This window comes from Oryctolagus cuniculus, chromosome 1 (assembly GCF_051225735.1).
Source record: "Oryctolagus cuniculus isolate XC-2025 breed Fujian yellow rabbit chromosome 1, ASM5122573v1, whole genome shotgun sequence".
Classification (NCBI taxonomy): Eukaryota; Metazoa; Chordata; class Mammalia; order Lagomorpha; family Leporidae; genus Oryctolagus; species Oryctolagus cuniculus.
This window is the reverse complement of record NC_142867.1, coordinates 120,095,465-120,101,714: the sequence shown is the minus strand read 5'-3', so window position 1 is coordinate 120,101,714 and position 6,250 is coordinate 120,095,465. Positions and strand designations below refer to the sequence as shown.

Sequence of the window (6,250 nt, the reverse complement as noted above, 5' to 3'; positions counted from 1 at the left end):
GAGGGTGAGGCTGGGGCAGCATACTCCTGCCTCCTGGTTTATAAGGGACAGGCATGGCAGTGCAGTGGTGAGACAGGCTGAAGTGGCCTCGCGGTGGCCCCAGTCACTGTGATGAGGCCGCCCTGGTGCCTGGGTGGGTCCTGTTTCCCAAAGCCCTGCACCTGCGTTGAGTGACAATCCTGTCTTACCACCCGTGTTGGCTGCAAGCTCTTGGCAGGCTTCTCTGCTCCTCTGTGCACCCTGCAGAGTGAGAAGCCAAAGGCAAGAGACCCCGGGGGTGAAGGGGGGTGGCCCATCCCGGGCAGATGTGGCATTAGGGATGCCTTCCCTACCTGTGAAATGTTTGTGGCAAGAGGCGCAGGCAGTGGGGGACACAGAGTGAAGCCTTGTTTTGGCCTTGTTTAGGAGCCACTCTGAATGTTCCCACTCTAAGGGCAGAGGAAGCCACTTAAAGCTTCCCTGATAGTAACAAACAAGCAATTAATAATGGCGATGGTAGCTCTTGGACCACGGAGAGCTGCCTGTCTCTGCGGGGAGCTCCTGCTCCTGGGGGACTATCCCACCTGTGGAGAGGCTGCTCCCTCCAGTGGACGGAGCTGGTCACAGTCTCTTCCTGATCGCTCTCCCCAGCCACGGAGAGCGCTCGCACTCCCAGGAGCCCTAACAAAGCTGCAGGGTCTGCCAGGGCGCCTCTCAGGCCTCACAGTCCTCCCCTGCGCGAGGAGGAAGCGAGGCACTCTGAGCTGGGCGTCCGCATCACCTCCCGGGCTCAGGGAGGGGAAGGCCCTGGCTACTCACAGCCCCGCCCCCACCAAGCCTGGCTGCCAGAGAGAGCCCCCTTGGAAGCAGATACCTGCTTAATGAGGTAAACACGCGGCATGCAATTAAAAACCCTGGGATACCAGGCCACACCACGGGCAGGTTCTGAAGCTGCTTGCTTCAGCTAGAAATTCCCTTCCAGCCGCCCCAGCCCCTCCCCATCCTGAGCTTCTGGTTCCCAAAACCCAGGGCCCTCCCCACCCCAGATGCCCTTCCATGCTTTGATCAGGCTAAGCTTTTAGAGGGGAAAAGAGGGAAAAAAATGCAGAGGAAAGCAAGCCTGGAAATGCTTGCAATTTGGGGAGTTTTCAAGGCCTCAGCAGGGCTCCACAGGGACGGCCCAGGAATGTTAAACATGGCCCTGGTGCCCTCCCCTCACTGCCGACCTTGAACCAGGTTACAAGGGCTTGGAAACTCAGAGTGCTCCAGCCCCTTCTGTCTGGCTGCTTTCACCTTGCTTCACACACCGGGCTCTCAGGGCAGAGTCTGGTCTGGCAGCTGCCCCCAGGTGGGCAGGGCCACCTGGGGTGTGACCCACTGAGCACCCTAAGGTAGGGCAAGGTGGAAGGTGACTGCCAGGCAGCCAGGGCTCTCCTTCTACACGGCCCCATGAGATGCACCACGGGTTTACTAATGATTCCTGATGTGTATGGGATCATTGCTGTGCCCCGGGCCGTGTTCTCGAAGACTGTACACGTCAGTCCCTTCAGCAAGCCTAGGAAATAGGCATGTTTTTTCCCGCTACAGTAGAGTGGGGACTGAGACATAGAAAGGGCAAGTGACTCGTACAGTGTCACACAGCTCCAAGTCCCAGCAGTGCCTTTGTCCCACCCTCAGGCCCATGCTCATAAACACGAAACTAAGCCAGCTGAATAAAATTAATGATAGGGCTCTGATGGAGCGCTGTATTCATTGGCCTTGCACACCGAATGCGGGAACGCCCACAACTGCCTTATGGGGCGCAGGGAGAAAGGGCAGCTCGGAGGGATTCAATAAGTCGCTGGAAGTCACAGAGACGTGACTATACACCTGTCGTTCCCTCCCTATTCTGCTTCTCTCGGAGAGGTTCAGTCTCTGCCTCCTTCCCTGAACCCTGCCGATGGTCCCTCCTGCCTTGTGCAGCTCTGTTTTGACTCTAGGACAAAGGGGCAATGATAGTCAAGTCTCCACCTGACTCCCAAAAGGAGCCACACTGCTGTCCTCCCAGACCTGGCTCTCCACTGAGGAGCCTGTGCCAGCTCCTCCCCCCTCCCCCTCCCTCCCAGCTCACAGCATCCCCATTCAACCCCTAGCAGGGATGCACAGCTCCAGGCCCAGCATGACAGATATGTATGGCCAAGAATGGCGATGTATTTATTAAGTGAAACCGACAACTTTCATTAACCCAAGTAGACATTATTAAAATGGGCCGGTTGTCTCTGGGAAATGAAGTCCCCAGTGCAGGCTGCGCACAGAGCCCCTGCCGGCCTGCTCAGAGCTGCAGAGTGTGGCCTGGGCTTCCCTCCGTCACCTGCATCTGTCCATCATTTCCCAGGAAGTGGGCCCCAAACGGAGACTCCACACCACCCCCTCTGCAGTCCCTCTGGGCCACAAATCCCAGACCCAGGTGGCCTGAGGCTCGGAGACGGTGGGCGTTTCATTACCCTCACGGCAGGCACCTGATTGCACTGAATGCAGCACGTTAAATCCAGCCGGAATCGTGCAGAGACCGAGGACGCGGCAGCTGGAGATGTGGCTTGGGGGGGATCCCAAATGTCTGGCCCACTGGAGGCTGTCACTAGAGAGAACTATCCCTGGGGCCCCCAGCTAGGGGCAGGCAGGAGATGGGAGGGACTGGGTAGCCGGGGCAGGAGGAAGAGGGCTGGTGGGGCTCAGCCGTTTCCGCATCCTGGCGCACCTTGTGAGCGTGGGTCTTCATGGAGGTGCAGGAAGCGTTCATAATAAGCCCCCCTGCAATTTACAGCATGCTTTCCCGGGCACTTTTACACAGGCTGTTTCCTTTGCTCCCCTAAGTCCTGCTGCCAGGGAGGGAGTGACCACTGCCTGATTTTTCTTTTGTGCTAACGATGAGAGGAAGCTGGGGGGTGGGGGTGAGGAGCGGGGCAGGGGAAGGGGTTGCAGCTCCAGGACGCATCTGGCCTTGCTTCTCTGCTGCACGGTCTTGCAGATCTCTTCTTTAATGATGTTCCAAAGGGAGGGGCCTGGCAGAGTCCCCATGCGCGCGTTCAGGCAGGGCCAGTCCATACAGCTCCAGACCTACCACCATGTCACCATGGTGTCCACCCACCTGCTCTGGGAGCCAGTGGACCAGAAGCCTCCAGCCACCAAATAGCACAGATGTCCGAGCTGGCCAAGGCTGGCTGTGAACCAACCCCCTGAGTCTCAGTTTCTTTATCTGCACAATGGGCTGTGCTAGAGACTGAATGAGACGCCCTGTGTACATTGTCTCGTGCAAGCCTGAGACACAGCAGGTGTTCAACAAACGGTGCCTCCTCCCGTTCTTAGTAAGGTGCAGAGCAAAGCCACTAGCCTCGAGTGCCGACAGCCAGGATTTGTTGGACACTCTGGCTTCATCCCGGTCTGGGAGCAGAACGTCTGGGATGTTCCGTGCCTGACCCCCCTATGCTCTCACTCCTGCCGGCTCTGTGTCCTCATTTTTGGCTCAGAAATACTATGGTCATAACACGGGGCACCCTAAGGAGCCAGCACTAGGACAGGGGCTGTAGCTCAGTCATCTCGTTATTCCCGCTCCTGTGAAGGATTAGGAGTCAATGTGAATGCTGCACGGAAGGCAAAGATGGAGGGAGGAGGGAAGCAAGAATCATGACATTCTGCCGGGATTGCCTGTCCCCAGGCAGACTCAGGTCCCCATCAAGGCAGAACTATGATGCTGATCCCCAGTGTTGGCCGGTGAAAGAGCAGGGGGCCGCTATGAGGGGTCTCCAAAAAGTTCATGGAAACGCGTATTATGAAAAAAAACTATGCATAAATTTAAAGTTTTCAAAATTTTTTTGAAAGGCAGAGAGACACAGACACAGGCCTCCCATCCACTGGTTCATTCTCCAAATGCCCAGGAATTCAGTCCAGATCCCCCGCGTAGGTATCAGGGACCCAACAACTTGAGCTGTCACCTGCTGCTTCCCAGGGTGTATGTGAGCAGGGAGACAGAATTGGAAGTAGAGCTGAGACTTAGAACCCAGGCACTCTAATACCATATGAGATGCAGGTATCCCAAGCAGTGTCTTAACCCCTGCACTAAATGCCCGCCCCAGGATAGGTATATTTTGGTACAAAGAAATCCAGGAGTGAGCATCAGGGCAGTGGATAAGCCCTGCCTGGGACTCCTGCACCCCATATGGGAGTGCCTGGGTTCCAGTCTCAGCTCCACTTCTGATCACTCAAGCCCTTGGGGCCCTGCCTCACAGGTGGGAGACCCAGATTGAGTTCCAAGCTCCTGACTTCAGCCTGGCCCAGCCCTGGCTGTTGCAGGCATTTGGGGAGTGAATCAGTGGATGGAAGATCTCTCTCTGGTTCCCTCTGTCTCTTTCTGTTCATCTGCCCTTCAAATAAATAAAATATAAGTAAAATGAAGCACCTTTAAAACTTAAAAATATATAAGTATGTTTTTATTCCATTTTAATTGTCCTTCCTGAAGTACCTTGGTATTTGAGGGGACATAAATAAAACCCTTATATGGGAGGAGGGTGTGTTTTCTCTCCCCGCCCAGCCTTTCCTCTGTTTCTGTTCCCATCAGCAACCCAGCGCTGCCGCCCCCATAGCAGGATAGGTGACAGCCCCAGCCAGGGACACCTGCCAGGGACGTGGCTGCCGTGCGTCCACTGGGGCCCAGAAAGCGCGTGCCTTGTGCTGTCAGACAGCTGATGTTGCGTTAGGCCCCCGCTGCCTGGCTCCAGCTCCACTGCTCAGGGGGCGGAGGCTCCACGCATTCCTTCCAGATCCTGTGTCCACGGAGAGGGTGCTGGGAAGGGAGGGACCAGGCCAGGTCCGGCACTGAGATCTCTGCAGCATCCCCTCTCCTTCCATGCCCTGCCCTGAGTTGCCAAGGTCCCCACATCGTGGGTGGCACAGCCCTGTCCCAGGAGGCCCTCCTTCCTGGGGCTCCAGGGTGGCGGCTGCTCCCTTACTCGTCAGGAGGGAGGCGTCTCACCGCAGAAGAGCCAGAGACTTCTCTCCAAAGCCACTGCTGTGAGACGCCGGCTGCCGGAAGGGAGCTGGAACTGGCAGGAGCCCCACGTGCCTGCCCACTGGTATGCGATGTGAATTTATTGTTTTAATCAAAGCACTGAGCAAACAGGGAGCCCCCGTGTCCCCCCACCCCAGTGTGCAGCCCTGGGAGTCAGTATGAGACTCTCAGAATTACGGTCCACTCAATGTACAGTAGGTCCCCCCCCAGCGGGCAGACCACGGCTCTGCAGAGGTTGGGGTGGGCGGACAAGCAGGTTCCGAGCTCCCCACGTCTAAGCTCACCAGCTCTCTGTGCCCCTTCCAGGAGCCCTCCCACCCGTAATGAGTTCCTGAGACCCCTCCAGGCAAGGCTGAGAGGGAGGCACCTGCCCTCTCCTGGCCCGGCTCCCTTGAGCTAACCCGGCCTAGAGCCTTGAACCTCCCCAGGGCATCCCTTCCTACCTGTGCTGTGGCTCCGCAAACTGCCTGGGACCCGACAGCAAGCTCAGGGCTAATCGGTTCATCAGGCCCTGGCCCCAGGGTTCAAGTGAGGAGCACAAACCGGAAGCCCAACTCAAATGTCGCAGGCAAAGGCACGGCTTCAGCACTGACAAAGAGCTACCGGCCCTCCTCTCTGTGATGGGAGCGTGACTGGCTCAGAGACTCTGAAGTCACAGGAGCTGGGCACAGGTTCCAGGTCTGTCGCTGACTCACTGTGTGACCTCAGGCTGAGCGCATCACCTCTCTGAGCCTCTCCTGCACCTGCCGGGTGAGTAGTAGCTTGGAATGGTTGTGCAGAGCAAATGGCACAGCCGAGGGCTGGACTGAAAGTGCAGGGGGCCAGAGGCCAGGCCTCAGGGAGGAGGCAGTGGAAAGCTCTGTTCCTCTAGATAACCCCAGGCACCACAGGCTCTGTAACCTCAGACCTCAAACGCTGGGCGAGCCCCCCCTCTGCCGGTGCACACACAATGAGCTCCCCACTTCAGAGCAGCCAGATTCAGCATTCATCAAAGGCAAACAGAAATGCCGCTGGGGCTGACCTCTTTGCCTGGGCTCCTGGGGGAAGACTTTGTTTTGTGAGGAAGGGAGGGGAGCTACTCCTCCTCTCGGTAAACAAACTCAGCCATTCAATTAGCTCCCGCGTGGTGCTGATCCGGCAAGCGAAAGGCCGCAGCCCCGCTGCGTCCTGTGGGTCCTGGCTCTACCGGGCGAATCAAAGAGGCAGCCTCAGGTGACCTTGTTTCAT

The 6,250-nt window shown here is 57.3% G+C and overlaps 1 protein-coding gene across 4 annotated transcripts in view; it reads left to right on the top strand.

The window, feature by feature from the left end:
* KIRREL3 (kirre like nephrin family adhesion molecule 3) overlaps window positions 1-6,250 on the top strand; it is a 576,600-nt gene that overhangs the window by 407,550 nt on the left and 162,800 nt on the right. The gene's annotated exons all lie outside the window — the stretch shown is intronic.